The sequence below is a fragment of the Cupressus sempervirens genome, chromosome 9 (genome assembly GCF_028749045.1).
Source record: "Cupressus sempervirens isolate cs-2001-9-10 chromosome 9, ASM2874904v1, whole genome shotgun sequence".
Taxonomy (NCBI): Eukaryota; Viridiplantae; Streptophyta; class Pinopsida; order Cupressales; family Cupressaceae; genus Cupressus; species Cupressus sempervirens.
In genome coordinates this window covers 585,074,063-585,090,215 of record NC_143126.1, presented here as the reverse complement: position 1 = coordinate 585,090,215, position 16,153 = coordinate 585,074,063, and the positions used below count along the sequence as shown (strand labels likewise).

Sequence of the window (16,153 nt, the reverse complement as noted above, 5' to 3'; positions counted from 1 at the left end):
GGCTCTTTGTGAACTATATTATATTTTATTTAATAATTTGTAATAATTTTAATTTTTTAAAACAAATATTAAGAACTTTATTTTCTGTAAGCAAGAGCCTACAACACAATGGTAAATTGTGAGCCTCTTATTTGGGAGGTCTTGGGTTCAAACCTACTTGAATTAAATAAATAATAATAATCAATCAAATAACATAAAATTTGATCTTGGCTTTGGCCTCTTACCTATATATAAAAAGAAAGAAAACATTATTTTTTACATTAATATAAATAAATATAAATATAATGTTTGAATTATATTATTGATAACAAACTTTAAAACTAAAACTTAAGGAGAATTTTTTTTTTGCATGGGAACACGGGAACTCCTTAAAATTAAGGATAAGTCGCCTTTAAGTAAACCACATGACCACATAGAAACATGTGGTTAGTGCCTCATTTCTTTCAAATAAAAGACCAAAAACGCTTAAACTAGAGTATGTGCTTTTACCCTTCCAATTGCAAAATCCCAAAACATATGAAAACAACGTTGCTCCCTCATTTGCCAAAGTCTTCCGGGTCGAAAATGTAAACCCTTATCAGGGTTTTAGGTTTACGACCTCCACCATATTAATTCTCACAAAGAAAACTACTTTTTTCCCAAGCAAACTAATTCTCTCCAATTGCTTTTCGCTCACACTCTGTTTTACGCAGAGAGAAACCACGCGGTTCAAATAGAATGCATACATTCAATGCTTCAGATTATATTGTCACAGCACACTAGGGACAGAAAACAAACCAGGTACGTCCATAGTCAACTCCGGTAAATTTATACCTATTATTGTCAGTCCTTGTCCCTGCAATTGTGCTTACTCTGTGATCGAAAGGGTAAATTTTATCTGGTCAGTGGAGATTACAACAGCCATTCTATCAGTGGTTTTGGAGCCAGCTATTAGATACACCCCATTCATCTCAAAGATTATGTTTACGGATTTTTTTCTCATAACGTATTTCTCAAAAGATTGGTCATTGGGCATGTAATTCTCAGAGAGATTGTTAAAATTTAAGAGCATAAATTGGGTTCACTACGTTCAACTAGATTGATATAGAAATCCGTAAATAGGAAATATGTATGTATAGGTATGTCTCTTCACACAACTCAACTAGACCAAATAGGTCTATTGGCTACCCCATGTACATATTAAGAATATCTAATATCAGTGCCTGCCTTAAAGCATTAAAAACTTATGGTTGTTTTGAATAGCCTAAATTATTTTTGTCCGTCATTATCAAGAGCAAGCCATTCGTCATAGTTATATGACTATCAATAAAGAAGGTGAAGCATTTCTGATGATCCAAAACCTTCACAAATTCGGCATTGATCTTTTCAGTCAATTTGATTTATGATCAATCAAAACCTTTATAGATTCAGCAGTAATCTTTGTGACAAATTTCAATAATGATTTTTGTGTCAATACCTTCACAATCTTAGCAATGATCTCCCCGATCAATTATAACAATGATGTTGCAATGAAAATCTTTACAGATATAGTGATAATCTTTTTGATCGACGCTTCAACTTCTAGTTTCAATAATAATCTTTTGCGATTAACATTACAACCATTCAATAATGATCACAATGATCAAAATAAGACCTTTTTAGGTTCAACAATGATCATTGCAATCAATGTGACCACCATTCAATAATGGTCTTCATGATCACCACTACAACATTTTAGGTTCAACAGTGGTCGTTGCCGGTAACTATTCTGAGTGTATGAGTGAGTCAACTTCAAATCTCACATATATGAAAATTCCAACTTAAAATCTCAAACCATTACATAATTAAAATTGAAGAGCCTTCATAGTAGTAAAAATTGTGTAGATTGAATTTTATGGTTTATGTAATGATATGTCATTATTCATCAACCAAGTGATTACAAACCTTATATAGAGAAATAATGAAGAAAAATTCTAAAGAACAAATAGAAACATACAAAAAGAACTAAATCAACTAATTACAAAATAAGAAATGTTGGCTTGGTGGTCAACACGTCCTTGGAGACTTGTGACATTTGTATCTGGCATTGATAGTTCAAGCTTTTGGCACAATCACAAATGATTCGAACAATGGATATTAAAGCCTTGTATCATAGGTTTGAGTTTCGCTTTAGTGGGTGTTGAAGGCTTTGTTGGTGTTGAGGGGGAGATTGTTGACTTAGGGTTCAACACCTCCTTGGAGACTCGTGACATGGCTTAATCACTTCCTATCGAATTGGGATAAATTTGACATTTGTACCAGGCGTTGATTTTTTGAGCTTTTGGAGCAACGACAAATGATTCCAACAAGAAACTATCTAGTAGATTAAATATTCCAAAATGACCATTAATATAACATTAATCACTTTATTACTTTCCCTTAATGGTCATTTTACTAACTACTTTGATAGAAGACAAAGCTTTAAAGTCATTTGGTCATGAACACATTTAAGGTTGATTCCTCTTTAGAATAATCTTCTACATGAGCTTGTTGTTGAGACTTCCCTTGGTTGGACTTCTAATTGACCAATCATTTTCTGCAAAGCCTCTGGATATGATCAAGCTTCCCACAATAGCGATAGGGGATATTCTTCATGGAACCTTCCTTGGATGTGCACTATCCTTTCTATTGAGTGGACACACCTTTGCCTTTATTGGTTGTAGTAAATGTTTGTTCCGCACTATTTCTGTCATTGGTGCTACCAAACAACTATCTCCACCTAGCTTATTGCACAACTCATCAAACTTCAAGTTAACATTATTGGACGTAATTTTGAAAGTTGTCATAGGATCATGGTAGACTCTTTAGCATAATCATCACCATATCCTCCTCTTTCGTCTTGTGACCAATGGCATCCAATTAATTGCATATATCCTTGATCTTTATAGGATGCTTTTGCAGAGACATCTTGTCATCCATCATCATGGAAAACAACATATTCTTTAGAAAGAATGCTTGACTCTTGTTCAAATTCTTCAATAGATTATTTAGATGTGTCCAGACTCCATATCTTCACAACTGTCGTACCTGATTGCACTTCAAGAAGCATTTGGTTAGTGACTGATAACTTCAATAACTTATTTGCTTCTGAGTTATGTTCATCAAACTTGTTCCAGTCTTTGCCCACCACTATGGGACGAGTATACATGCCAGGCTGGTCTAGACATCGGTACTCAAAAATTGAAAGCATCCTCTGCTTGCAATAATCGTAGTTATTTCCATTCAAGTGTTGATTTCCCTCCAACATGATGTTGGTCAACAATGCCATCCCTTTCATTTTCTTGTGCACAAAAAATGAGGCAAACATGAGCTTTAAAAGAGTTTGATTTTTTTGTAAAAAACAGAAAAAACATTCAACAAAGTCACAAACTTTAAATTATTAAAAATGGAATGAGTATTTGTAATAACAATTCACTCTTAAATAGAGTTTCATAGACGCTAATAATAAAGCGAACCAAAAAGCAAAGTTGCCTGAGTAAAGACAACATCTAAAACTAGAACTAAATAAGAATATTGTAAAAAAAGCCTAGATGACCATTAATTAAGGTTCTAGAAGAACAGGCTTTATACAACAAGATGTAAGATTGTAAAAATATTAAAAATATTCTAATACCATCCCTTAATGGTCATTTTATCAGCTACAGCAAGTTGCCCCCTAAACTTGACAAACTTTTCCAGACTAAGACACTTGGCGAGGATGTTTGCAGTATTGTCCTCAGTGCGTATATACTGCAATATCATGGATCCATCTTTGAATAGCTGGTAGATGCAATGACAATGAAGATTGACATGCTTTGTCCATTCACGGGAGACTGGATTCTTGGCTAACTTCAGAACTCCCTGATTAACACAGAACAAGGGAGTGGGCTCTACTTGGTGCATATGCAAGTAAACAAGTATCCGTCTAAACGAAACTGCCTCATAAGCAGACTTAACTGCCCCTCAATATTTAGTTTCAGTAGATGAGAGTGATATTGTCTACTACTTCTTGCTGGTCGATGTGACTGAACTTGTGCCCAAACTGAAAACATACCTAGAAGTAGACTTTCAATTGTCAACAAAACCTCCCCAATCTGAGTCTGTATAACCAATGAGCTAAGGATCTTGACATCTGCCATAGAGCATGCCAAAATCAGGAGCGCCCTTCACATATCACAGCACACGCTTCGCGGCAACCAAATGTTCAATCTCAGGGGCTGTTATGAAGTGAGTAATATAACTCACAACATAGCTAGTGTCAGGTCTAGTGGCAGTGAGATATATAAGGTTGACCATTAGTTGTCTAAATGCCGACTCATTCTCTGTTGGTGAATCTGACTTAGCTGAAAGTTTTAGTATTTTCTCCATAGGCATAGAGGAGGGATTACAATCTTGCATCCAAAATTTGTCCAACAAACTTTTGGCATACTTCGGTCAAGACATGAAAATGGAAGTATCTATTTGCCAAACTTCTACACCAAGACAATAATGGAGAAGTCCCAAATCTGTCTGACACAAATTTTGTTTGACTTAACCAAATGTGTGCACTACTAGTAATGATCAGATCATCAACATAGATAACAAGAACAAGAATCTCACCACTAACATGCTTGACATACAGATTAGAATTAGAAGGATTGTGCGTACCATGCACAGGGTGCCTATTTGAGGCCATATAAAGCTTTTACTGATTTGTAGATTTGATGCCCTTTACGTGAAACCTAAAAACCAAGAGGTTTGGTCATATAAACCTCTTCTTGCAAATCACCATTAAGAAAAGCACTCTTGACATCCATTTGATGGACGTGCCAATCAAACGGAGCTAAAGGGGTTAGGACAAGACAAATTGTACTCATTTTTGCAGTGAGAGAAAATGTCTTCTCATAGTAAATGGCCTTTTGTAAAAGCTCTTTAGCAACTAAACATGCGTTCTAGTTATCAAGTGTTACATCAACCTTATACTTGATCTTTTAGACCAATTTGCATTCAATGGGCTTCCTTCTTGGTGGAAGATCATGTTAGTTTGTGGTGACTGATCAAGAAAGTACTGTACATACTTCATAAATTTTGTACTAAATTTTTTTAATACTATTTGTAGATTCGCCACTAAAGTAATGGCTAATTTATGGCCGACATGTAGTAACCCTAAAGCGGTTTAATACTTGTATAAAAGGGCTTAGGGTTAGGGTTGTTTCAGAGTGGTGATGCAAAATAGGTTCTTGTGGCGGTATTGAGTTGTAAGGGATTACAGATTGTAACCAGTTGTAATCATTGGATTGTAATAATATCGGATTTGTTGTTTGGTGGACATAGCCTAGGGGATTGGGTGAACCATGTTAAATCTTGGTGCCTTGTGTTCTTTTCTGTGTGATCTATTATTTTTTGTTATTGGTTATATTTGCATGTAATTGTTATTTTTTGTTCGTGGTTTAATCCTAACAAGTGGTATCAGAGTGAGGTTGTTTTTTCAGTTATTCTCTGCAGGAAAGTCTCACGGTTGAGTGAGAGCGATGGCAGACGAGGGTAAGCTGAGGGTTGACAGGTTTAACAGGTAGAAAATCCAGTTATGGAAGATGCAAATGGAAGACTATCTTTATCAAAAGGATTTATGGAAGCTGTTGGAAGGCAAAGCCAAGAATCAGAGATCTATGTCAAATGATGAATGGGATCTTTTGGACAGAAAGACACTTGGAAGCATTTGATTATGGCTGGCACCATCAGTGGCATTTAATATTACAAAAGCGAAGTCGACAGAAGAATTGATGCAAACCCTAGCGAAACTATACGAAAAGCCCTTTGCTTCAAACAAGGTATTTCTTATGAAGCGTTTATTTAATATGAAAATGGCAGAAGGTGGATTTGTTACAGATCATTTAAATGAGTTTAATACTATTACTAGTCAGTTATCTTCTGTGGGTATCAATTTTGATGAAGAAATTAGGGCTCTCTTGATTTTGTGTTCTTTGCCTGAAAGCTGAAATGGTTTGGTAATGGCTATGAGTAATTCTGTTCCTGGATCTAGAACCCTAAAATGTGAAGATGTGATCGGTGTTGTTTTGAGTGAGGAAACTGGTAGGAAAACCTTAGGTGGATCTACATCAGGTAGTGCTTTGAATGCACAAAGCAGGGGTAGAACGACTGAGAGAGGAAGTAACTCTAGAAATCGTAGGAAATCAAGAGGAAAGTCAAAGGGGAGGAGGTCTCAATCGAGAGGACCCAATGACTATTGGTACTATGGGAAACTAGGGCACAAAAAGAAAGATTGTTGGAATTGAAAGAAAAATTAAGGAGATAAACCAGATGGAGACAAGGAGGCAAATGTGGTAAGTAACAAATCCGAAGAGGATGCTTTGCTTCTGTCTTTAGAAAGTGTTGATGATTCATGGGTTTTAGATTCTGGTGCTTCATTTCATGCTACACCTCATAGAGGTTATTTCATTGATTATGTCCAAGAGGATTTTGGGCTTGTTTATTTGGGGGATAATGAACTGTCAGATTGTTGGAAAGGGAAAAATTAAGATTAAGTTGCAGAATGGAAATCATTGGCTACTACATGGGGTAAGACATGTTCCAAGGTTGAGTAGGAATTTAATTAGCAGGGCAACTCGATTATGAGGGTTGTGTAGTTACTTTTAATGATAAAAATAGGAAGGTTTCAAAAGGTTCCCTTGTAGTAGCAAAAGGTGTGAAAGCAAGCACCTTATAGCTTTGTACAAGTCATATTGTTCCTTCTACTTTAATTGTTTTAGAGAAAAATAAATGGTCAGGAACAATTGTTGTAGTTGAGCAGGGAGAACAAATAGCTGTTGTAGATTATGATACAACACTGTGACACAACAAACTTGGGCACATGAGCGAGAAAGGTATGAAAGTGCTTCATTCAAAGAAAGTTTTACCAGGTCTAAAATGTGTTAATATGGATTTCTGTGAAAGTTGTGTGTATGGAAAACAAAAGAGAGTGAATTTTTTGAAGACTGGGAAGGAAAACAAAATGGAGAAATTAGAGCTTGTGCATACCGATGTATGGGGACTGGCTCAGGTATCTTTCCTTGGTGGCTCTCATTATTATGTTACATTTATTGATGACACAACTAGAAAAGTATGGGTTTATTTCCTTAGACAAAAATTTGATGTATTTCAAACTTTTAAGAAATGGAAATGCTTGGTTGAAAATGAGACTTGTAAGAAATTAAAATGTCTCAGATCTGATAATGGTGGTGAGTATTGCAGTCATGAATTTAAAGATTATTACTCAACTAATGGTATTTGTAGACTGAAAACTATTCCAAGGACTCCACAGGAAAATGGAGTGGCTGAACGTATGAATAGGATTATAATGGAGCGTACAAGGAGCATGAGGTTGCATGCTGGGTTGCCCTTACACGTGGGCGGAGGCTGTCAATACTGCTGTATATTTGATTAATAGAGGTCCCTCTACTCTTTTGGGCTATGGTATTCCAAAAGAAGAATGAACTGGTAAGAAGGTGAGTTTTTCTTTTCTCAAAACCTTTGTGAAGCATTTGCTCACATATATTATGAAAATAGAACCAAGCTAGAAGCTAAGTCAAAAAAATGTGTATTTGTTGGATATGGCATTAATGAGTTTGGTTATAGGGTTTGGGATTTTGAAAATCAGAAAATTGTAAGAAGCCGAGATGTCATATTCAACGAGAAAGTGTTGTACAAAGATTTGTTGCAGCAACATGAGAAGAAATAATATGATTATGTAGTGTTGGATGACATTCCAAAAGTTGATGTTCCAACCATTCCTCGTGATGTGCAACAACTGCAATAACAAATACCACACACATTGGTGAATGTTAGACGATCAACAAGGCAAATTAGACCTCCACAAAGATTTTCTTTCTCGTTGTATTCAATTTTACTAATTGACACTAGTGAACTTGAATGTCATGATGAAGCTGTGTAGGTGGATACTAAGATTCAGTAGGAGTCTGCAATGAAAGATAAAATGGACTCTTTGCTGAAGAATAAGACATGGGATTTATGTAAGTTGCCTGCAAGTAAAAAGGCTTTACAGAATAAGAGGGTTTACAGGTTGAAAGAAGAGGAAGGAGGTAAGAAAAGATTTAAAGCCAGGTTAGTTGTGAAAGGATTTGCACAGAAAAAGGGGATTGATTTTGACGAGATATTTTCTCATGTTGTTAAGATGACTTCTATCTGTACTGTTTTAAGTCTTGTGGCTACTGAAGATTTGCATTTAAAGCAGCTTGATGTTAAAACAACCTTCCTTCATGGTGATTTGGATGAAGAGATATATATGGCTTAGCCACGGGGATTTGAGGTCAAAGGTAAGGAGAACTTAGTGTGCAAATTGAAAAAAAGTTTATATGGCTTGAAGTAAGCACCTCGGCAATGGTATCAAAAGTTTGACAGTTTTATGCATGAGCATGGTTACAGTAGGTGTCATTCAGATCATTGTGTTTATTTTAAGAGGTTGGATGATGACAGCTACATTATTTTATGTTTATATGTTGATGATATGCTTGTAGCTGGGTCTAACATGGATCACATTAAGGGGCTGAAATGCCAATTAGCACATGCATTTGCTATGAAGGATTTGGGGGCAGCAAACTAAATTCTTGGTATGAAGATTCGCAAAGATAGGAAGGATAGAACATTGACGCTATCTCAGGCTGATTATGTTGAGAAGGTGTTGCAATGTTTCTCTATGGAAAATGCTAAAGTTGTCAGCACACCTTTATCTGGTCATTTGAAGTTGACTAAGGAGATGTGCCTTAAGACACAAGAAGAGGAGGATAAGATGTCCAAGGTACCCTATGCTTCAGCTGTAGGAAGCTTGATGTATGCTATGGTATGTACTAGGCTAGATATTGCACATGCAGTGGGAGTCGTTAGTAGGTATATGAGTCCTCTAAGAATTGAGCATTGGAATGCAGTCAAATGGATTCTTAGATATTTGAGAGGAACATCTAATAAGTGTTTACACTTTGGGGGCTCTACTATTAATTTACAGGGCTATGTTGACTCAAATTTGGCAGGGGATATTAATACCCGGCGGAATACTACAGGTTATGTCTTAACTATTGGTGAGGCAGTCGTGAGCTGGGTTTCTAGGTTACAAAAGGTTAATGCTTTATCCACTATAGAGGCAGAGTATGTAGCTGCTACAGAGGCAACCAAGGAGATGATATGACTTCAGTTCTTCTTGGAAGAATTGGGACATCCTTAGAAGGATAATTATTTGTTCATAGATAGTCAGAGTGCCATTCATCTTGCAAAGAATTTAGCTCTGCATTCAAAGACCAAACATACATTTGCGGTACCATCTCATTCGGTCAGTTTTGGAGGATGGATAGTAAAGCTGGAGAAGATACATACAAATGACAAGCCAACAGATATGTTGACAAAGGTAGTAACAAGGGAGAAGTTGAACTCATCTTCAACTTCGATTGGTCTTCTAGACTGAACATGAATAAAAGAGCAATAAAGTCCAAGGTGGTTTGATCCAGTGGGAGCCTCAATGGAGTAGCAACATAGCTATAGGATTAGTCTCCAAGTGGGAGATTGTTGTTTAATGTGGAGCTTGATCAGTCCCCAAGTGGGAGATTGTTAGTTTGTGGTGATTGATCAGGAAAGTACTGTACATACTTCATAAATTATGTACTAATTTTTTTTAGTACTATTCGTAGATTTGCCACTAAAGTAATGGCTAATTTATGGCCAACATGTAGTAACCCTAAAGGGGTTTAATATTTGTATTAAAGGGCTTAGGGTTAGGGTTGTTTCAGAGTGGTGATGCGAAATAGGTTCTTGCGGCAGTATTGAGCTGTAAGGGATTACATATTGTAATTAGGTTGTAATCACTGGATTGTAATAATATCGGACTTGTTGTTTGGTGGACGTAGCCTAGGGGATTGGGTGAACCACGTTAAATCTTGGTGCCTTGTGATCTTTTCTGTGTGATCTATTATTTTCTGTTATTGGTTATATTTGCATGTAATTGTTATTTTCTGTTCGTGGTTTAATCCTAATAGATCAAACAACACCCAAGTGTTGTTTGTCAAAAGACTTTGATGTTCAACTGCCATAGCCTGTTCCCACTCTAGTATACCCTTAGCCTCTGAATATTTCTGGGTCTCAAAAATACTAGTAATATTGCCAATAAGTGCAAAATTGACTATGGTATGTTGTTTGCTCTTATTCTAGGCAGATCTACCCTCAACTAACTCATCATCATGAAGATCACCAGTGGCTTGACCCGCCCTTAGATCAGAGAGTAAGAGAATCAATATCCACTACAAAAGGAATAACATGACTTGGAATCACTGTTGTGGAGCCTGAATATCCTACGGAGGGTTGGTGTCACAAATTCAACTGAATCCCTCCCCGTAATCAAATTGGCAAAAGATGAACATCCATCTCTGTAACTTGTGGAGGCCGATCCTTGGGATTAGTAATTGGAGAAGGCTGAAATAGACTTCAATCTTCATCAAACACCACATCTTGACTGAATATGTGACCATCTGTAGCAAAATCAATCAACCAATAAGCTAATATGTATCATTGTATCCTATGAACATCAATTTTAGAGTCAGTATCAACATCAATTGATCGATAAGCATTATATGTATTACTATATCATATGAACATCAATTTCAAAGTCTTGGAATTCAGTTTGGTGCACTTGGCATTTAGAATCTAAACATATGTTGTAGATCCAAAAGCCTTTAGATAAGCAATTTTGGGATTTTGTCCAAACCAAACTTCTTTTGGAGTCATCTTCTTAATGACCTACGTGGGAGACCAGTTCAGAAGATAAAGAGTTGCAAAGATTGCGTCTGCCCAAAACTTGTTTGGGACATTGCGATGCTCTAACATTGATTGAGCCATCTTAGTGATTGTAAGATTTTTGTGCTCAACAACCCCATTTTGCCGTGGGGTGTAAGGTACAATAAGTTGATGCTTAATCCCATGTGATGCACAAATGTCGAAGAACTCAAGTGATCAAATTTTGCCACTATTGTTAGACTGAATAGTGACAATTTGACAACCGAACTCTTTTTTCACTAAGGCCTTGAACTTTGAAACATGTTGAGCACCTCAAATTTATGTCGAAGAAATACACCCACAATTTCTTGTCGAAATCCTCAACAAGCAAGAGAAAATACCTGTATCCTTTGGCTGATGGAGTGGTCATGGGCCTACAAACATCTGTATGAACCAATTGCAAGAGCTTGGATGCGTTCTAAGCATCACCATTTGCAATTGGAGTTTGATGTTGCTTCCCAACTTGCCATGCTCTGCAAACTCCAGGATTCTGTGTTTGAATCTTAGGTAATCTAACAACTAGACTGTCTTGTGCCAAGGGGGGGAGAGTGGATATTTAGATACCCATATTGCTGATGCCAAAGATTGTTGATGGAAGTACTTTTGGCTGCCATGACTTGCTCTAGAGAATCACTTGTATCAATGAGTCTATAAAGACCATGATCCTCAAGGCCAATTGCAACTATAACTTGAGATTGTCTTGTCAACAATAGCACACTTGTGTGCGAACTGAAGACAACATCTATCTGAGGGGAATGAAGCATAATCTGGCTGATAGACAATAGATTGAGCTTCATGCTGGGAACAAAGTACACATTGAGAAATGTCAAATCCCCCCCACAAATTGAAATTTGTACATTTCTTCTACTGACAACTGCATACTCCTTACCTGCTCCAAAAATTGAATCAAAGAAAGGCGTGAGCTCTGTGAAACAGTCTCGACGATGAGTGAAATGCCTATGTAATGTTCTCGTCATAAAATTAATTATTTAATGAAACCTTTGTTAATGGGCCAATCGATTAGTATATCTTGGACCCATTTTTATTTAATTGTTTTCATAGGTAGGTGTGACCATCGGCTATCTTTGTAAACCCTCGGAAGGTTTCTCCGAAGGGTATTTAAATAGATTTGTAGGTAGTAGTTGTCATGTGATTTGGATTATTTCTTGTATTTGCAAATTCCTGTTGGAGTTCTGAATTGTTCGCCATTTCGAAAGTGAAAGATCTTCCCTACTTGGCTCTCACAGTTTCAGTGGGAATCAACCCTCACTCTATTCCGTCATTGTATTTCTTGGCTCTGATCTGGTAAATTGGAGCATCATTATTGTTTACAAGTCGTATTATTTCTGGAATATATATTGTGTTTGGACTACATTAATATCTGAATTGTTCTCGATATTGGTAGGAGGGAATTCAGTCTACCTCTGGCATTGTTTGGCTCCAATTCATTATCGTACGTCCATTCCTCAATCACCATACAACCTTCTGCAAGTTCGGGCAACCTTGCACATTGTCATTGTACGGTGACATCCTTGCCTCACTGTACATACCGTACGACCAACCCTCTCATTGTCTTGACCATACGGTCTCCAAGAACTTCACCCTACGGTCTCCTGTATACTGTACGATCAACATATCAAGCATACCATACAATCACTTGCAAGTCGTACGACCTTTCACCCTGTCTGTGTGCACTGTATGGCTTACCCAGGCTGCTTCAAACGGACTCTGGGGCTAGCATGGGCATTGTTTGGAAGCAAAATTCAACAATCACTAGGCTTATATATGGGTGATCCAACGTCTAGAGGTGAATCAGACATCAGAACATTACAGTGGTATCAGAGCCAATGATTCTACCAACCTGTAGAAGTGAATGCAAGTTTATATCTGAAGGAGAAGGCAAAATAACCTTGTTGCTTGAATAACAGATCCCCAAGATCCTGTGACAGAACTCGTGAATCTTTTAAGAGAGCTAAGTAGAAACCAAATACAAATTAATGAAACCCAAAGGTTTATGTAGGAAACACTACAAAAATTGGCCGAGGGAAAGATAACAGGAGAAGAAAATGGGCATAGCAACGACTTTGTTTTGGGAAGGACAAACTATCAACCCTCTTGCTCTCGACCCTCGATACCCATCTTCCTTCCAAGGACGAAAGCACCACGCAAAGAAAGAGAGCCCACTTTTCAGGAAATGCAAGAAAAACTTCGAGAAGATTGGAGGAATGCGAATATGGAAGGTGATATTTCTTACAGAGACTATGTTGATCTAAGAATGAGATATTCAGGTTGGGGAAATCGTGGTTATTTTAACGATGATCTTTGGAGGAAGATCGAAAAAGTAAGCTTATCACCATTTGGTGGATTTGGAGCCATTGCTTCACATGCATGGGTTTTGAAGGTACACACCTATTTCCAACTCAACCCGATGCCCAAAGAGGAAGCAATGAAGTTCGCAGCACTCCATTTGGAAGGAGTGGCACAAGAGTGGTGGCACTATGGATTGGTCACTCTTGGCCACGACCAAGTAACCTCTTATGTCGAGTTCACTAAGAGACTCATTGGTCGTTTCGATGGGAAGTATTTTGAACTAAACTTCAAAGATCTAGGTTAGCTAAAGCAAACAAGTACGATAGGCAATTACATCACTGAGTTCCAAAGGCTATCTGTACTAGTCATAGACATCTCTGAATGACGACGAATTGTGTTATTCATCGATGGGCTGAGAGAGCCTTTGAGAGGTTGGATCAAAGGGTTCAACCTGTGTGCACTCAACGAAGCTATTAAGAAGGTGCGTGACATGGCCACATCTTCCTCCAAAATTCATGTAGATACGCCAACACTGTTCCAACAAGAAGACAAAGACAAGGGGCCAATTTAGAAAAAACCTTCGTTGGATGAAGACTCTTGGCAAGAGCTCTGACCTGTTCATTGCTGCCTTGGGAAGGGAAAGATTCATTACATTGAGGTGTTTCCTGATGACGACGAAGGACAAGTATCTATAGTGACTGGTGAAGAAATTAACCATTAGGAGAGAATAAATGCCTTGATACAAAAGGGAGTTCTATTGCTACCCCCACTACAATGGCTAGAAGTAGTACCTTCAGGGTTCGCGACACACTTTACTGGAAACGAGTCACAGTCATGATTGATAGTGGTGCTACACTCAATTTCATTAATTCATATTTGGTCACTAGTAATGGCTTGCACGTAGTAGAGCATGGAGGATTTGAGGTTAAGGTTGCTGGAGGAATCTTGTTACCCTGCACTTATGTGATCCCATGGCTTAAAATTTTCATGGGAAACTATACCTTGACAGATGATTTCTTTGTCATAGATTTGGTTGATACTAATGTCATATTGGGCATCCAGTGGATGGAAACCCTTGACCAGTACACCCATAGTTTCAAGAGGATGGACTTTTCATTTGAGACAGATGGCAAGAAGGTGCTGCTAAGAGGAATGTCAAATAAAGGATCAAGGGAAGTCACAATCAAGAAGATGGAGGCCATTTTTAAACATGATATTATCCCAGATGCTGCAAGTAAAAACATGGTAGTCAACACTTTACCTCATCCCTTGGATAATTGGCGGGCCCATCTATTGGTCGAGTACTCCAAGAACACTTTTGCATGCCAGTTGATGGATGGCTATAGACATGATGAAAGATACCAAGTTATTGATGATATCATTTACTACGGCGATAAGATCTAATTGATACCTGACTCAAAGCTAAAGAAGGTCATTATAGAAGGTTTCCAAGAATCGGATTTGCATTTGCTTGAGGACAAGCAAATTTTGGAACAGAAGGACTATAATGTTCCCATCATAAAATAATTATTCAATCAAACCTTTGTTAATGGGCCGATCGATTTAGTATATCTTGGACCCATTTTTATTTAATTGTTTCCGTAGGTAGGTGTGACTGTTGGCTATCTTTGTAAACCCTTGGAAAGGTTCTGCGAAGGGTATTTAAGCACGATGTGTAGGTAGTAGTTGTCATGTGATTTGGATTATTTCTTTATATTTTGGAATTCCTGTTGGAGTTCTGGATTGTTCGCCATTTTCGACGTGAAAGATCTTCCCTACTTGGCTCTAGCGGTTTTGGTGGGAATCTACCCTCACCCTATTCCATATTGTATTTCTTGGCTCGGATCTGGCAATCGGAGCATCATTATTGTTTACAAGTCATATTATTTTTGGAATATATATTGTGTTTGGACTACATTAATATCTGAATTGTTTTGTGTATTGGCAAGGGGGAATTTGGTCTACCTCTGGCATTGTGCGGCTCCAATCTATCACCGTATGACCTTTTGCAAGTTCAGACAACCTTGCACATTGTCACTGTATAGTGATATCCTTGCCTCACCGTACATACCATACGGTCACCATACCACTACCGTATGGCTAGTCCTCTCATCATCCTGACTGTACGGCCTCCCAAACCTTCACCCTATGGTCTCCTGTATATCGTACGGTCAACATATAAAGCATACTGTATGGTCACTTGCAAGCTGTATGACCTTTTGCCCTGTCTGTGTGCACTGTACGACCTACCCAGGCTGCTCTGTACAGATTTTGGGGCTAGCCTATGCATTGTTTGGAAGCAGAATTTGGCAATCACCATGCTTATATACGGGCGATCCAACATTTGGATGTGAATTGAACATCAGAACATTATAGCCTAGAGGCACCAGAGTCAATTTGCTAGATTGAGGATGTGTCATGATCTGATGGGCATGTGGCCATGAATGAATGGGTGTTAGACTCCTAATCAAAATGCAAACCAGCTTGGGCCTTTTGCTGAGACCCTTTCTATGTAGACTGCACGACTACCAATTGTTTCCTCTAATCTATCTTCAAGTGACCAAACTAGTGACAACAATTGCATTGAACTCTCTTCTTAGAAGAGGCGGGAGGTTTATCCAACCCTTTTCATGGGGTGGGTTGAGGTTCACCTTTATTCTTGTCTAAGGCAAAAGCTTATTCTAGAGGTCAGAGAATGTCAGGGCAATACTACTAGAAGTTATATTGATTGTCTCTATGAACTGCTTGAGGATCGGGGTAGACTTTTCAACGTGATCACTACCATGTCTTCTTCCTCCATCTTGCGTCCAATAGCCTTTAACTAGTCACGTAGGTCCTTGATTTTTAGAAGATGTGTCTGGGACTCTAGAGAGATGTCTTCTCATCCATTACAATAGAAAACAACAAATGCTTCAGAAAGAGAACTCTTGTCTTGTTAGACGTCTCATAAAGATCCTTTCAGATATCCCAATTTTCTTTAGTTTTTTTTACTTGAAGGCACCTAAGGGGCTGATCATCTATAACTAAAACTTTG

General features: G+C 37.8%; 1 protein-coding gene across 2 annotated transcripts in view; it reads left to right on the top strand.

Annotated features, from left to right (window-relative positions):
• The first annotated feature begins 402 nt into the window (after nucleotides 1-402).
• The window catches only part of LOC149540032 (uncharacterized), a 115,437-nt gene continuing 99,686 nt past the window's right edge, over nucleotides 403-16,153 (top strand). The window contains exon 1 of one of the 2 annotated variants that reach the window (XM_089801219.1): nucleotides 403-780. The gene's annotated coding sequence lies outside the window, so the exon portion shown is untranslated. The remainder of the gene's footprint in view (nucleotides 781-16,153) is intronic. The other variant, XM_089801218.1, reaches the window with a different exon arrangement.